General features: G+C 39.2%; 1 non-coding gene across 1 annotated transcript; it reads right to left on the bottom strand.

The window, feature by feature from the left end:
• Positions 1 to 222: 222 nt before the first annotated feature.
• LOC140471012 (U2 spliceosomal RNA) lies at positions 223 to 413 on the bottom strand. Its single transcript, XR_011956839.1, has one exon. It is a non-coding gene; the product is annotated as a U2 spliceosomal RNA (small nuclear RNA).
• Between the last annotated feature and the right edge of the window lie 18,541 nt (positions 414 to 18,954).

Genomic DNA, 18,954 nt, shown 5'->3' with positions numbered 1-18,954 from the left:
AATTGGAGTTGGTGGGAAGGGGCAGCATGTACCGGGGATGAAGTGACAACATTAAGAGTGAGTGCTGAACATAACACGCAGAAAGACTCAAACGAATCGGATGGTAGAACAAGCTGATTAGCACGAAGGCAAGTCTGACTTGACTAACCGAAAGCTTTCCGCATTCGGATCATAAAGAATACAACATATAAAAAATAAATCTACTGTTCGCCTTTTTTAGTGGGGACGTGCACCATTCCCCGAAACACTGCAATACTGGGATGATGCGTGAAGTTATCGGAGCAAGCTCCTGACACAACTTCGTCCTGCAAAAATCAGATTAATATTCAGCCCCTAAATCAGGGACTTATCAGATATTAAAACTGACAAGAACAGAACTACACATGATCTTAGCCAAAAGGCTGAGAAGCGATACTTGTCGTCTCCCTGACTACCTTAGGACCCAGCCGCTTCCTACATTTACCATCAGCCTGACTGTGAACAAAGACCTATAGCTCACGGCTGACAGTTTCATTGCTGCCTAGTCATTTCCAGATCTTCTGACCAGAGTAAACGATCCGTTTGTCCAGGTGAATTCATTTAATCTTTTCTATGAAACTGTTTGATAGTGAATGTAGATGACCAGCAATGTACCAATCAGCTACGCTGGGGCCGAGTGTACGTCACTAACAAGCCGGTAGTGTGTCTCTGACAGAGTATCAATGAGATTGCAGCAACCCACTGGAACAGAGCTGGACACAGGGAATGGTGCAGCACAGGGGGATGTACTGCAGCCTCTCATTGTCTGCGTCAGCTGTCACTCTGTATGGGCTCCTTCCCTAGTCCCACTCCCCATGCTTTTCCCGATGATTGAATCCGGCTCCAGTGGCCCCTCAGGCAGTGCACAGCCAATAGTAACTACTGAATGAAGATGGTAGGGATTTACCTCCTTACCTTGATGAAATGTGACATTCGTTCAAAAATAATTAACCTCAACTCCCCGCCATCATGTATCTATGCCATGATTTGGAGATGCTGGTGTTGGACTGGGGTGTACAAAGTTAAAAATCACACAACACCAGGTTATAGTCCAACAGGTTTAATTCTGTTGGACTATAACCTGGTGTTGTGTGATTTTTAACTTGATATATGCAATTGTCTGGAGTTTGTGCTGTTCCATTCTCTGGTATAAACAAACTGAGCTGTTAATGGTAACAATTCCTGCCTCTCCACAAGGCAATTCAAGGCAAACAATTGAAACGGGTTCTAATTCTGATCGAGTACTATCACTGCCTGGAAATATTAGGCGACTGTTCTGAACGGAAATCCTTAGACTAATCCATCCATCTTGTATTATGTCAACTCTGATCTCCAAACCATTAAACTCTGCCAACCCCGTCAATTGAAATTAACAGAACCATGGTGGACCTGAAGTTCGATCGAGTGAATCAGCAACAAGTGATTTGGCTTTGACTCCAAATACTCGAATTGCAATTTGCTACATTAGAATTGCAAATCAAGATTCACAGAGTCGTGGAGTTGTACAGCACGGAAATAGACACTTTGTTTAAGTGGCTGGCATCCATCAGATAACTTGGATAAACCTAGTCCCAGTTATCAGCATCTGAATCCAGATGCTTTTCAAGTGTTGTAATTGTACCCGCCTTACAAACATCTACTCCATCCACCACCGATGCTGAGTTGAATCAAGGTGCACTGCAAACGTTTCCCAAAAATCCTTCGACAACACCTTCCAAACCGACAATTATTTCCACTTCGAAGGACACCTCCAATTTTGGTGTAATTTGCAAACTTACTAAATATACCTCCTATCGCTATATTGAGACACTCAGAAACACATACATATATACAGACAGACACCCATACACACACACAAAGACACACATATCCCAAACAAACATGCACAAGCAGGCAGTCACACACACATTCACAGATATTGCCAAGGACAGCAAAAGTGAAGACTTTAATAGAATTCATTTTTTCCTAAAACTAAATGACAAATTGGTAAATGTTCAGGAATGTGTGAGCTTACTGGAAATTTGTGCATAATTTTCGCTGGATATCTTGCCTTTAACAAATTTGTAAACTAAACAAGCAAAAAGTGGTCTGCTTAGCAGATTGTGAGACTCTTTTGAAAGGATGAAGGCTGTACTGTATTCCCGTTGAAATAAAAACCAGCAATGTGTTAAAAAATACATCCAAAGAACTGTGATTGCTGGAAATCAGAAACAAATTCAGAAATTGACTGAGTAACTCAGCAAGTCTGGCAGCATTTGTGGAGAGAAAACAGAGTTAATATTTTGGGTCCAATGACTCTTCTTCAGTACTGCGTTTTTCCAGCAATTGCAGATTTTGGTTCCACCATTCCATTTACCTTCTCTATTACTCACTGAACTCCAATGTCAGCTTTTTCTGATTCACAGATGTGGAATTCCAAATCCCTCTGTTCTGTAGCTATCTGCAGTATTTCTCCATTTAAATAATATTAAACTCTTCCATTTTTCCTGACTTTCTCCTCCTTATATTCCACATGCCAAGTTTTCACCCACACATTTAACCTATCTAGAATGTTCTGCAGACACTGACATTCTCCCCACTTGCCTTCCTACTGATTTACAAACTTGGTGACAGTACATTCACTTCCCTCACCCAAGTCATTATTAATATGTTGTCCCAGGACTGTGGCACTCCACTAGAAACTGGTTGCCATCTATACCAGCTGCTCAGCCATGCATTCATCTGCTCTATCCTCCTATTCCTGTCCTCACTAGCTTGTAACACCGTGAGTAATCCAGATATTATTACTCTCGAAGACCTCCTTTTTAAATTCCTGTCTAACACTCTATTTTCTCCCTTCAGAAAATCATCCTTTTTCCTTCCTATTGTTCCAATGTGTACAATGACCTCCTGCTGATCCCTCTCCCCTGAGAGAATATTCTGCACCGTCTCGGAGACATCCTTGATCCTGCACCAGGGAGGCAACACATAATTATGATTTTTTGTTGCTGGCCACAGAAACGTCCGTCTGTGCCTCGGACTAGAGAGTGTCTGAACACAATCAATCTCTTTTTAGATTAGATTACTTACAGTGTGGAAACTGACCCAACAAGTCCACACCGCCCCGCCGAAGAGCAAACCCACCCATACCCCTACATCTACCCCTTACCTAATAATAAGGCAATTTAGCATGGCCAATTCACCTGAACTGCACATCTTTGCAGTGTGGGAGGAAACCGGAACACCCGGAGGAAACCCACGCAGACACGGGGAGAATGTGCAAACTCCACACAGAGAGTTGCCTGTGGCAGGAATTGAACCCAGGTCTCTGGCGCTGTGAGGCAGCAGTGCTAACCACTGTGCCACCGTGCCACCCATAAACCTGACATACCCCATAAACCTGCCACTCTTGAAACCTGACATACCCCATCTCAATACCAGAAACTTGGCTGTTTGTGCTCAATTAGAACTGTTGAATGAAAGAGTTTTCTCTGCAAGAACGACATGAAGATGTTCAAGGTCCTCTAAATACCATTGAGCAGAATACTCTTCATTACGGGTCTTATTGTCTTAAACCGATGATTTTTATGACCTTGGTGTTTTGGTGACTGATGTGTTTTCAAACCATGTGCAATGCATAAGGATTTCTTTCAATATCTTATAAGAAAAAAAACTGCTTTCCATGTTGATTTCTAATTATTTTTTACTCTCGAGTTATTTGTCGATGTGCAATAATCACAAAATTATGGAAGATCCCTGTATCTTATGTTCACTGCAATGTGCACTTTCACTATCTACTTATTTATTTCATACGTCTGACATGAATGTCTAAACATTGGCCATGAACAAAAAGTTGTAAATTAAAGCTACATCTCAATAAGCAAACCAATGGATGGAAACATGTAATTCTTGTAATCCTGCATTTTTGAACCAAAAGCAATTCTGCTGAATAATCACTGAATGGCTCATTTTTGTGAATCATAAAGCTAGCTACCATATTATATTTTTCAGTTTACTGAACTAAATGAATACCCAATCATCATCACAACAAAGTGCTTTTAAAATATTGAATCTTTTTTTTAGATTACAACGTAATTTTCCAGTCACTGCCATGACCGTAATTTGCACAGTTATTGGAGTTAGTCTTTCTAACAAATATAGTGCGATTCGCATTTTAATTCCATCAATTGTTTCTTCGAACGAACACTCCAACTTAAAAATCAATTTACTGTTTAGGTGAACGATCCCATAATGGAACCAATGACTTCCCATTCGATGCCTCATTGTAAATATATGATAATTGCTCATTTGAATGATCGTGGTAATCTCAGCCTGAAGCATTCAGAGAACTGTAATTACTTTTCATTAGAATGACTCCAGGTCGTTTCTCCACATTGCTCAGTGAAATAATTAACTGAAATTTCTCAGTATTCTTAAATGAAATGATATTATTTTGGCAATTCAATTGTTGCTATTATCTAATCATTGTTCAATATAGTTCAAAGTATTACTACGAAATTATGGCTCGTAAATTAAATAAAGTAAAGAATTTGCAGTGGGCATTGTGAATATCAATTTTTATTTTGACCGTGGAAACAGTTGAATTGATTTAATTATGTTTAACTTCAATGTTAACATTTACTGTATCTATAAACACAATACAAGTTAATCACTTTTCATGGAACAAAATCATTTAAAATTCTCATTTATTTTCCTAATCATTTATGTTGCAAATGCATATTAATTTTCTTTTCATTCTGTGATAAAAAGCATTGAACATATAGAACTATTTGATTGATTAAGTTTCGTTCATCAGTGTACACTGATCAAATGATTCGGTTTTTTCTTATCATGAATAATCACGAGATTCATATTTAATTAAAGTCATTATTGCTTTGTTACATCATTACTGTAAATTACTAATTCGGTTTGTCAGTTCATTACACACAGGACATACGCAATTAATTCCCATTCAAATAATTACAAGAAACATCTGATTAATTTTCATTTGAGTTGCCGCCGTAAATATATGACTATACACTTGCCCTTCCCGGATGGTAACATTATGACGGGTTTTTGTGGAGCTCTGACAGTTTCTCTATGACAACATCAGGAGGAATGATTTCAATTTCCACCTTCAGCGGAGATGTGTCAGAGCAGTTCGGAAATTATAAAAAGGAAAATATTAACAGTCGAAATTCCTCTTCAGCAAAATAACCAAATGCAACTTCATTTTATTCATTGGTCAGCTGATCACCTACATTTGTAACTAAACATTGCAATTCATCTAAATACTGGTATGTGCATTGATCAAATTAAAGTTCTAATTATTAGTCATTCATGAATTGTCAGGAATTTGTTTTTATTTTCCATTCACCTTTTCATATTGAATGTAAGATTGATATGCTGTGAAACTATTAGCGTGTTTTCATTTGAACATTAATTTCTCTGTCTCTCTCTCTCTCACTCACGTATCTCACTTCATGCATGATGGCTTCAAAGTACCTTGCTAAACTTAAAGATTTTGTTGACTTTAAGTAGTATCTTTAGCACTCACCTATCAATTTAATCCAAAATCATAGAATCATAGAGTCATAGAATCCCTACAGTGTTGAAACAGGCCATTTGGCCCAACAGTCCACACTGACCATCCAAAGATTAACCCACCCAGACACTCCTTTGCTCGATTACTCGACATTTCCCCTGACTAATACACCTAACCTAGGTAAAAACAATGACTGCAGATACTGGAAACCAGAGTTTAGATTAGAGTGGTGCTGGAAAAGCACAGCAGTTCAGGCAGCATGCGAGGAACATTAAAATCGATGTTTTGGACAAAAGCCCTTCATCAGGAATACAGGCTGCATTCCTAATTAAGGGCTTTTTCCCAAAACGTCGATTTTACTGTTCCTCTGATACTGCATGCATTGCTGTGCTTTTCCAGCACCACTCTAACAAAATCTAATACACCTAACCTAAACATCCGTGAACATTATGGGCAATTTAGCATGGCCAAGTCACCTCAGCTGCACATTTGTATACTATCACAATGTTATTGAAATCAATGCTCACACAAAGCACGATACATAAAGCCACACAATGGTCTTCATGACCATCTAATTACTGTTCAGGAAATCATCTGAGTAATTGTCTTATTGTTCCTGAGATTAATCACCACAGTAAGCGTCTGGTCATCATTCCCTCCAATAAATACAATGGGTGTCTCTGAAATTTCTGTTCAGTAATTATTCATGATACTTGTTGCTCAAAGCAGTGTCTGTTCTTATTTACGAGTGGCCAATGATTCTAACAGCCATTGATCTTGATCATATTGTTACTGAGCGCAATAACCACAGTAAACATCTGGTTATCATTTTGCGAACAAATACAAGAGCTATCAACTTACTTTTCAATTCAGTAATTACACATGATACTTGTTGCTGAAAGTGGTATTTATTCTTTATGACAATTGGCCGACGACACTGACAGCAAGACATGTTGATAGTCCTGATTTGTTCATATTTTCAAAAAAGTTTTCAGGCCATGTATTTCAAAAAGAAGTAATTTGACTTCGTCCAAATTTAAATGTAAACGTTTTCAGATATTTTCCATTCAAAGTGTTTATTTGCTTATTCAGATCGAACTTGAATCTTGCCTCTGTAAATTGAATTTATTGTATTTTCCATTCGTGGAAGTACTCATTACTTGGTACTCATTTTCATCTTAAATCTGATGGAAATTTGAAATACTGATTTCAGTGAAAATTGTATGAATTATACATGAGTGGTCTCTAAAAGAAAATCACAGAAGGCTAGATAGAATTCTTGAACAGCCTGTATATTTGAATAAAAGAAAACATTCCTTCTAAAAAACAAAGTTAAAAATTACTCAACACCAGGCTATAGTCCAACAGGTTTATTTGGAAGCACTAGCTTCCGCCTGATGATGGAGCAGCGCTCTGAGAGCTAGTTCAGCAAAATAATCCTGTTGGACGATAGCCGTGGTGGTGTTTGATTTTTAACTTTGTACAGCCCAGTCCAACACTGTCGCCTTCAAATCACTCCAAATCAAAACAGTCCTAAGTCTGTGGTTTAACAGCTTAACATTCCTGCAACTAGATTATAATTCTCAGTTTATCAATCTTAATAAATATTTAATCAATGTCATTTTTAATTCCCGGAAAACATCCAATCGTTTTGTTTGTGAAAACACAAATTTTAATTGAAAATTCATTGTTATCACAATATGTGAATTATATTTTAACTCTCCAGTGATGTGAAGTGACCCTTGGACTGAAATTGGACGTTCTAAATTCACCGACAGGCAGCGAAATCGGGACAAATACAAAATTAGTTAAACTAAGTCAAACAGCAGCTGGAATCAATCAGCTCCAGGATGAATCAGATTTTCTTACACCTTGACTTCCAGCCAGTGCCTGAGCATTATACACCTCGCTTGCAAATGTCAACAATGAAGGGTTTTCACACCAACACATTGGATTCTTTAAATCCAGCTCATAACCATATGTGGACGTTTGTCACAAAATTATTAATCATTTTACAAATCATGGAAAATATCTCAAAGCTCTTGAAATAAAAGTAATCACTGCACATAAAGCCACACGATGGTATTCAAGGCCACCTAACTACTGTTCAGTGCAAAATCTTTTGTCAATATTGTATTGTTCTCAAGATGAATAGCCACAGCAAACATCACGCTTTCACAACATCTCAAATATATACAAGATACCTTCTTATAATTTACACACTACATCTTCGCCACCCCAATAATCACACTTCATTGTTTACGATGAAGGATGCTGAAAGTAGCATGTTTTGAGGTAAAGGAATTCCTAAATCTCGGCGAGTTTTCTGATAGGGTTCCTCAGTCATCATGATAAAAATGTAATTGCGGCTCAGCACATTGTAACAAATCCCCATTAAACTTTTTCATGTATTTAGTCAGAGACAATGTTTAAAAATTTCCTCTGTAAATGCTGCTGTTTTTTGCTATAATTCCCGTGTTCCTTGTCTAATTATTTTCTTTGTAATGCTTACACAAATGTGTGAATATTGATGACAAGAAAATTTGCATGGATTATATATTGTATTTCTACAGAAGAAAAGCTGAGTCAGCAAGTACAGATTGCAGGAGTATCTGAGAATGTTGAATGATTAATAATGACTGCATATCGAATGTATTTTCCAAAACATCATGCCAGCATTCTAATGCTCAGTTCACTGATACTAATTATTATGTAATCCATATCACAGCAAACCCGCTTGGAAATATTGAATCACCTTAATGTGTCAGTGTTCTAAAATAGATTACCAATTCATTATTAGTTCAACAATCACACAGTAATTCAGTTTAGGTATTGTAACAAATATCGTGAGATTCATATTTCAATTTAAGTCACTATTTTGTAGTGCCAATTTTACAAAGAAAAATGGCTCTTTTATTCCAGGTCAACACAACCACAAACCAAGCAATGATTCATCATCCAACACTGACAGGAAATATCTGATATCTTCTAATGTGAATGCTCACAGAAATCATTGGATTAATATTCGGTCTTACAAACGAATTGCCTGATTGTTTTAGACTCCAATAATTAATGTTCAATTCTACATGCAACAGATAGCAATATGACATTTCTAATCATTTTTTTGTTTGCAGTGACCAGTTTTAACACTAATTGTTACTTATATCTAATATTTAATCATTGATCAAATCCAATATAATCGGCTTTAAGTCTGGAAATAAGTCTCAGTGACCTAAGCATATAGCATGGTACTGTTTCCTAATGGTAGCGAATGTTGATTTTTATTTTAATGCTGAAATCCTTGTTGATTTGCTGCTGTAGGGATGCCCTGAGCAGCCTGCCTTGGAATTAAAACACAAATAGTGGAGAGTAGATTAACAAGACTAACAGTCTTTTACAGTCTTAATGAAAAAAAAGAACATTTTGCACAATCCTACTCCAATTCCATAAGTATGCCATTCCAGACAGTCATATTCCAGATAGTGATAAGAGAATGCCAGCATACAGAAAAATGACCAACCCTGACTTCATTAATGAAAGAATGATTGCCCCAGTGAATGAATAAACACCAGTTGTAGGATAGAGCCCAGCTAACTTCCACAGCTGCTATCAGGGAAGCAGACAGAGTTTGATTGTCAGAAATAGTTACTATTTTAAAGTTGCTCAGAACATTTAAGAAGTTTCTAATTACATACTCTTGAGAATAGTGAATAAGGCAGAGTGATAAACCCATAGGACTGCAGCAATTAATTTTGTAATCTGCGGAAATAAAATGCACAGAGAGATCCCAAGGCAGGCGATTATAGCACCTGTAAACACCATGAAACAAGAGGAAGCTGGGGCTATCCATAGCGATGTCCATCTAAGATTAGGTTTTCTACAGGATCGGGTGTCAGTATAAGGAGGGAAGGACTGTAACCACGTTGCATGTGGCCATTGTAATACAGAAAGTGTGTAAAAATACTGTTTTTTACTGTAAACGTTACAGTGTGTCATGGACCTCCCTGCCGAACTTGGCCTCGGGGGATGATCCCTTCATTAACTGATTTCAGCATGTGTAAACATTTTCCACTTGCCTGAGTACTGCCGATCTCCTGAGTCTTCATTCCCTGTCAGGGGAAGTCACTCCTACAGCTATGGTGACATTTAAATTCAATACAAACACTTATTATCTGTGAAATTATTACTTGCAGAGCGATATCATTTCCATGTTAAAATTGTTTTACTTTTTTCGTGTGCAAAAAAACAATGTAGGTACATCTATTTGTTATTTACTTCAACTAATACTAAATTTTAAATTATTGAAAAGACTACACTGGGTGTGTGGGGGGAGGGGGCGGGGGAAAGAACGATTTTTCAGCTCAAATGTCACATTAAGTTAAAGTAAAGACATTTTTCAAATCATGTGACCACCAAAATGATATTTATTTTAATTTCATTTTGAGATAGTTTCATTTTCTTCCAACATTAGTTGTCAGTGAACAATAATCACACAATTATTAGTCATTTGCGACAAAATGACTTCCTGTACCAAATATCATTAACCCGATGTTTTGTTCATAATAATGCTCACTTTCCCGGCCTAATAATTTTCTTCCTAGTTCTGACATTTGTCTAAACATTTATCATGATAAAGGTTACATTAATAAAATAGACATGAACCGACCAAAAATAATTGAACTGTGTTCAATCGTTGCTGAGTTTTTTTTAATTATTAAAGTCACGTTTTATATTTTAATTTTCAGTTTATTAATCTTAATGAATATACAATCGTCATCAGTGCAAAGTGTATTCAAAATATTAAGTCAATTTATCTATCAGGATTTTAGAAACAATTATCAAATACAATAATTACGCAATACTTTAACTTAGGCTTGATAACAAGAACAATTCGCTTTTAATACCTTTCATATTTCTTAGTGTGAGTGCTACAATATTAAAACCTGTTCGATCAGGCCAATATACCCACAAAAGACCAATAATTGCCATTGCAACATCATTTGTAAATATCTGACTTTTGCTTATTTGAAAGATCACAGTCTTTTCAGCAATTGGAATTGAGAGAACACCAGTTAATTTACACTGCAATATTTCTCTTCGTTTCTGAACATTACTCAGTGGAATAGGAAGAGGAGATACCTCATCATTCTTAAATTCATTAATAAAAGTTTTCAAATCGATTTGTTGCCAATACCTAATAATTGTTCAATTCGGTAAGGGGTGTAATTGTGAAACTATGTTTCCATATAATAACTAATGCAAGGACATTGCAATGTACAATCTCTCAATCACTCTGAATATTGCTTTTCATTTTAAACTTGGAAACACTTTTGAATTGATTTGATTGGAAATCACTGCAATGTTAATATTTATTGTGTTTTTATTCACAATAACAATTGAATATTTTTCATGTGCAAAATCATTCAAATCCCCATGAATTTTTTGATGCATACAAAAAAGGGTTGGCATCTATCTTATTTCATTAAACAATCACAGGAAATGGTGACTTGTTAGAAATCATACATTTTCAGAAAGAATGAAAGTTGTCTTCAGCTGAATAGGCACATTGATTGCCCAATTCATCATTTTGTTCCAATTTACGTGTAGATCAAAAACATTTTAATTTGCATTTCAGAAAATGAGAAACTTCTGACCATATAGAATAATTAAATTGATTTTTTGTATATAATGCACACTAATCACATAATCCTGTCAAGCTATCGTTCCACAAGTGATCATAAAATCATGTTTAATTAAGACATTTGTTAACTCCCATCATTATTGTAAATTACTACTGAATTTTCAGTAGATTACACACAGTATCCAACCATTTAATTCCAATCCAATTATCACAATAAACATCTGATTACTTTTCAGCCCTGCCCAGCCTGTTTGGGAATGTTATGAAGGAATCTTGTGCAACTCTGGTCGTGTCTCTGTTACCAGACCCGAGGGTACAATTTCAATTCCCACCTTGCACAGAGCTGTGCCAGAGCAGCTCTGAATGTTGATAAGAAAATATCTAAGAATCGAATGAATTGCCTTTCAATTCAACATTAGATATGTTTTCATTTGTTGTTCATTCCAATAATCACAGTATCTGCTATATATTTTCTTCATTCTGCGAATAGCAGAATGTATCTAATTCCACTCAATCAATGTTCTTTGCAAAATATTTGATAATGTTGCACTCACAAAGATGAAATATGCAAAGTACAGATATTCCTTGATTTTCGTTTGTTCTGAAGAGCTGAGTTCAGACTGCACATAGAACTTGATGCTTCAAAGGTATAAATATGAGGAAAAAATCAAGTTCTTCTTCAGTTAAATAAACAAATGCAACTTCCTACTATATATCAATTTTTAGTTATTGATCTGTTTATGAGTTGTCTGAAATTTGTTTTTTGTTTTCCATTCATCTATTTATATTGAATGTAAGATTGAAATGTTGTGAAAATATCCGAGTCCATCCATTTGAAATTGAATTTGCATATTTCTCTCTAATCCAGTTTATTGCATGATGACTTAACTGTGTTTTGTTCAGCAAACCTAGTGAATCATAAAAATTGTCTAATCTTAAATAAGATCTTTCACACCCAGTTATCAGTCTGTTCTGAATTCATGTAAATATCTAAGTTTATTGAAATCAATGTTCACACAAAACAGTGCACATAAAGCGACACAAAGATATTCAGCTGATTACTATTCAGTGGAATAACCTGAGTAAGTATCTTATTGTTCCTGGGACAAATGACAACAGTAAGCATTTATTTACTATTCTATGCAGTTAATGCAATTGATGTGTTATATTTCAGTTCAGTCATTAATGTTGATTTATATTGTTTAAACCAATAATTCTACTTTATCACAGATATTGACTATACGGCAATAACGTTGGGAAGCAAATTTTTGTCAATCTAACAATCTTTAAGCTCCTTTTTTATTGTGTGTGTACAAGAGACAATTCAAATTATAACCATTTTTATTACAAATTGAACAAATACTGCATTTTAAATTTGTGAAGTTCCGACATTTTTCAAAAGGGTTAGTCTTCACTATCTATGTCATGTTAAAAATCTGCTATTTCAAATCATGCGTGCTACAAAATGATTATTGTTTTCATTTCATTGTAAGAAAAGAACTGCTTTGACCATGTTGATTTTATGGCATTTCTATTCCAACATTTTTCATCATTGTCCAAAAATGACAATATTATTAAAATCGCATATATGCCACATGTCATTTACTCCATTGTTCAGTTTCAAGCTCACTTTCATGACTTACGAATTTTCTTCCTAATTCTGACACAAATCTTTAAACATTGATCATAATATTGATCATTTAAATTGATGAAACATATCTCTACAAGGAATCCGGTGTATGGAAATTCACAATTCTTGTATTATGTACATTTTTTACTTAAAAAAAGAAGAATTTCGCTCAATAATCACAGAATGGCTCATTTTTCTTCAATCCATAAAGCTAGGTACTATGTTTTATTCCTCAGTTTACTGATCTTAATAAATATCCAATCAACATCACAGCAAAGTGCTTTTGTGATATTGAATTATTATAATTCTTCAAAAGAGCATTCATTATCAAGTCATTGCCATGATAATAATGGCACAATTATTTATAAAAAAGTCTTTTGAACAAGTATAATGAGATTCACATTTACATTTAATCCATTATGTCTGAGTACTAATATACAGTATGAAAATGCCTTTATTTTTCAGGTCACCTACCCCACAAAGGAACCAATGAATTCCCATCCAAAGTCATTGCAAATATCTGATGATTGCTTATTTGAATGATCACGGTAATGTCAGCCTTAAAATTCAGGAAAATGTAATTACTTTTCACTGAATTAATTCGAGTTCATTTCCAGACATTGCTCAATCACTTGCAAAAAGAGATTTTTCATTATTCTTGAATGCATTGACAGACTTTGATAATTCAAGTGTTGCTGATTTATTTAATAAAAAATAATGATTATTCAATCTAGTAGATTGCGCAAATGTGGATTTACGGCACAGTACATGAACCACTGTAAAGATATTGCAGTGCACAATCTCTCAATCATTGTAAATATCAATTTTTATTTTACCTGTTGAAACATAGTTGAATTCAATTAATTATATTTGACTTCAATGCTCACATTTATTGTGTTTGTAATCATAATACGACTTACGGATGTTTCATGCAACAAAATCAAATGAAAAAGAATTAGTATCTCTATTCTTTCATTCAACAATGGCAATAAATTTTGATTTTTTAAATTTTGAACATTTTGGAAAGAAGGGATGTTGTCTTCAGTTGAATTCTTGCATTGACTCACTAATTCACAGTGTCCGCTACTTATTCTCTTTGGGTTCCTATGAAAAGAAATTAACTAGTTCTTCTGGTTGCAAATGCCTGGAAAATATTTGAGAATGTTATGGTTTTAAAGGTGACAAGGCGAAGTGATCGTAAGTCATCATTTATTTTGATAGAAAGAGCTGGATTCAAACATTTCGAACACACACACACACACAGTTATTCTGCTGTGTGACAAGGGGATAAACAAGTCGCTTTCTTCGGCATTCAGTAAATATATGCCACTTCCAATTATTCATTAGTCAGCTAATTACCTACATTTGTCATGAAAAATTGCAATTCGTCTAAATATTGTTATGACCTTTGATCAAATTAAATTTTTAATTATAGTTTATTCATGAATTGCCGGGATTTTGTTTTTTATTGTTTTCCATACACCTATTCATATTGAATGTAAGATTGACATGCCTTGACAATGTCGGAGAGTGTTCATTTGAAACTTTTTTTTTCGTATCGTTCACTGATTTTACTTATTGCATAAGATTACATGGGACCCGGTTAGCAATGCTGCCTCACAGTGCCAGGGACATTCGTTTTATTCACTCCTCGGGTGACAGTGGGGACTTTGCACGTTCTCCCGAAGTCTATGTGACTTTGCTGTGGTGTCCTCCCACAATCCAAAGATGTGCAGGTTAGGTGAGCTGGCACGCTAAATCGCACACTGTGTACAGGGATATGTGTATTAGTAAGCAATAAATGTGAAGAAATATGATCGGGAAAAGTTTTTGGGTGGGTTAATCTTTAGATCTTTCAAACAATTGGCCTGTTATTACACTGAAGTGACAGGGGTGCTTTCGTGGCGTTGCTAGTATTATGGTGCGCCCCGAGATCTAACCCATGTTGGAAGTGAAATGGAGGAATCTACAGAGAGGCTACAGAAAGACATCGCATCCATTTGGTTTTCTTTAAATCACTGACGAGCAGGAAAATGCAAACGGGGAGGGCGAGTGGGGAAGTTGCAGCTCTGGTAACGAACTGCTCCAAAACATGATTTAGGACCTCTGGTGCCAATTCTCGCACGTTGAATAACGACAGACAGCTTCCAAACGGTCAGCGCCGTTGGACTGGTTCAGCTGAAACAGCAGTGGTGGAATTCGAACCCATGCCTCTGTCGAGACTGCAGCCATAATTCAGCGATTTAGACCGCGCGGCCACGCTACCAACACGCCCAGCGCGCCATTTTCTTGCACTTCCAATTGTGCTCCTGCATAGCAACAGCTGCAAACTGACGTGAAAACGGTTCCATGATCCCTCTCCGACTCGCACAGTTGCGGGGATGTGCCCGTCTACAATATCAATTTCTCAGCAGATAACGATAGCCCATCAATCCAGACAAAAATCACTGGTAAGCTGAGTCTATCTTCTCAGACTGGATTCAGCTACAAATGTATCTGTGAGTGCGTGCAAATATATGATCGGTTATGATTCGGTCAAATTACCATGAGCTACTTGACATTACTGCAATTTCGATTCTTGCTTTGCTAAATGATTTCACCCATTGCTCAAAACAGGACAACTTTCACGTTTACACGGAACACGAAACACACCGGACTACAGAAAAAACGCACGAAGCTGAGCAGGCCGTGTCCCAAATCGTACCGTGTAGCATAGTTTCAGTCACTGTGTCTGTTTTGCAGAATAAGGTTCCCAAAGAATGATCCACCCTAAAACCGGAGGTAGCATTACAATCCGAGAACGCTCTCGGTCAGATCCACCGACGTCAAGCCGGTGTTCTTCTCTGACCACTGCCTCCTGCTGGCCGACTGTCACCTACAGGACGAACAGCGGGCGGGCAAGGGAACGTGGAAACTGAACACTAAGCTGTTGACCCCGGGAAACATCGAAGAGCTCAAGAGGGATTACGCAGGTTGGAGAACCGTGAAGCCTCTCTTTGAGTCTCCAGCGGACTGGTGGGAAACGGTAAAAGGGAACATCAAGAGGTTCTTTATCCTCAAAGGTGTCCAGGAGGCGAGAGAGAGGCGGGGAAAACTGTCCCAGCTCCAGGAAAGTATGCAGAACCTGCTCCTGCTGCAGACGATGGGGGTCGATGTCACGGAGGACCTCAAGGAGGTGAAGGGCCAGCAAGCCTCGCTCTTTGCCTCGGAGGCCTCCAGGATAATCTTCCGGTCCAGGGTCCGCTCGGTGGAGCAGGACGAGACGTGCTCGCGTTTCTTCTTCCAGAAGGTGCACAAAGAGAGCTCCGTGCTCAGCAGCCTGAAGAAAGAAGATGGCTCGGTAACGTCATCTCAGGCTGACGTCATGAGGATCAGCAAATCCTTCTACGCCAGCCTGTATGACTCGAAGCCAACCGACAGCGCGGCCTCCCAGTCATTCCTGTCCTCTATCACGGAGGTCCTAGATGACGGAACACGAGAGAGGCTGGACCAGCCGCTATCTCTGGATGAACTGACCAAGGCCCTCGAGTCCTTCGGAAAGAATAAAACTCCCGGAAGCGACGGCTTACCGGTCGAGGTTTATTCCGCTCTTTGGGACTTGATCGGCCAGGACCTGCTGGAGGTGTATGTCAGTATGCTTCGGGCAGGTACCATGAGTGAATCCATGAGGAAAGGCATCATCACCCTCATCTACAAGCAGAAGGGGGAGAGGGAGGAAATTAGAAATTGGAGACCGATCTCACTGTTAAATGCAGACTACAAAATCTTGTCAAAGGTCATCGCCAACCGGGTCAGGTCTGCTCTGGGATCGGTGATCCACCCGGACCAAACCTGTGCTGTACCGGGCAGGAAGATCTCTGAGAGTCTCGCACTCCTCAGGGATACGATCGCCTATGTGCAGGACAGAGGGGTGGACACCTGCCTCATCAGCCTGGACCAGGAGAAAGCCTTTGACAGGATATCGCATACATATATGAGGGATGTCCTCTCCAAAATGGGCTTTGGGGAGGGAATCGGAAATTGGATCAGACTGCTCTACACCAACATTGTCAGCGCAGTCTCAATCAATGGGTGGGAATCAGATAGCTTCCCTGTAAGATCTGGAGTCAGGCAGGGATGCCCTCTCTCACCCGCCTTGTTTGTGTGTTGCATAGAGCCATTTGCCGAATCCATCAGGAAGGATGCGAGCCTGAGAGGGGTGACTATTCCTGGCAGCGGGGGCCTGCAGGTTAAGGCCTCCCTGTACATGGATGACGTCGCTGTTTTCTGCTCGGATCCGCTGTCCGTGCACAGACTCGTGTGCATCTGTGACCAGTTCGAACGGGGCTCGGGGGCCAAGGTAAACCGAGGCAAGAGCGAGGCCATGCTCTTCGGGAACTGGGCCGACCAATCCTCTATCCCCTTCACCGTCAGGACTGACCACCTGAAGGTGCTGGGTATTTGGTTCGGGGGGGCTGGGGCGTGCGCCAAGACTTGGGAGGAGCGGATCAGCAAGATGAGACAGGAACTAGGCAGATGGGGGCAACGGTCGCTCTCCATCGCGGGAAAAAACCTGGTCATCAGGTGTGAGGTACTCTCAGTATTGCTATATGTGGCACAGGTCTGGCCTATCCCCAGGACCTGTGCCGCCGCAGTCACCTGGGCCATCTTCCAATTCATTTGGAGATCAAAGATGGACCGGGTCCGAAGAGACTCTATGTACAAAGACCGGTGCAATGGGGGAAAAAACACGCCCAATGCCACCCTCACCCTGATAGCCACCTTTGTGTGTGGCTGCATCAAGCTGTGCGTGGATCCCCGGTACGCAAACACCAAGTGTCACTACGTACTGAGGTTCTACCTGTCCCCGGTGTTGCGAAGGATGGGCCTGGCCTCGCTGCCGCGGAACGCTCCGAGTAGTTGGACCGTTCCGTATCACCTGTCCTTCGTGGAGAAATTTATGAGGAAAAACACCTTTGACCACAAGTCCATCAGGAAGTGGTCAGCACGTAGCGTCCTTGAGACCCTTCGGGAAAAGGAGAGGGCGGATCCTGTCGAGCGGTTCCCTGAGCAGACTGTCAAAGCCATTTGGCAGAATGCCTCATCGCCAGAACTTTCCAACAAGCACCAAGACGTGGCTTGGCTGGTGGTGAGAAGGGCTCTGCCTGTGAGATCCTTTATGCACGCCCGGACTCTCTGCCGCACCGCACGCTGCCCTCGAAGTGGCTGCGGGGGGGACGAGACTGTCACACACCTCCTTCTGGAATGTGCCTATGCAGAGGAAGTCTGGAGAGGAATGCAGTGGTGCTTGTCGAGGTTCGTCCCGAGCAGCGCCGTGACGCGGGACTCCGTGCTCTACGGCCTGTTCCCCGGGACTCGCACCGAGACGAACATTAACTGCGCCTGGAGGATCATCAACTCGGTGAAGGACGCTCTCTGGGCGGTCCGAAACCTGTTGATCTTCCAGCTGAAGGAGTTGACCCCGACCGAGTGTTGCAGACTGGCACATTCCAAGGTCCAAGACTACGTGTTGAGGGACGCGCTGAAGCTTGGGGCAGCTGCCGCCAAGGCGCGGTGGGGAAAGACCACCGTGTAAGATCGGCCTGCCTAAAGAAGAACAGGGAGCCCATGCGGACGTTTTTTGGGCTCTGTTGATGCCTCAGCCAAATATATGTATATATACAAGATTGAAAAAGGCACAGGATTGTAAATGACAAGGATAAATTTGAATCTGTGTTTGTAAATATGGACATATGTATGGCATGATCAAATGTACAGACCATCAAATCATTTTATGAATAAAGTATATTTTTGAAATATAAAAAAAAATCCGAGAACGACAGATTACATTGTGAGGAAGGTCTGACCTCGGAGCCAGTTCGAGATGCCACTTTCCTTGCCTTTTACCTTAACAGTGCAATTTGCTGCAGAGATGTTCACTCCTGGACACGAGCCACATGGATACCAACTGAGTTGGAAACCTGAGTGGGAATCGATGAGAAAAAGCGACTCAATAAAGTTTAACAAGTTCCATGGTGCTTTTTAGAAATGCAGTTTCTGTTCACCTCAATCCAAAAGGCAGTTTCTGAACATAGTAACAGAAGTCAAAAGGTAATTACCTCACCCCACCCCCACTCCGGAAGAGGTGCTAACTGCCCTTGA

The sequence above is a fragment of the Chiloscyllium punctatum genome, chromosome 52, assembly GCF_047496795.1.
Source record: "Chiloscyllium punctatum isolate Juve2018m chromosome 52, sChiPun1.3, whole genome shotgun sequence".
In the NCBI taxonomy this organism is placed as follows: domain Eukaryota; kingdom Metazoa; phylum Chordata; class Chondrichthyes; order Orectolobiformes; family Hemiscylliidae; genus Chiloscyllium; species Chiloscyllium punctatum.
Note: the sequence above shows the minus strand (reverse complement) of the source record. Positions and strands in the feature narration are given on the sequence as shown.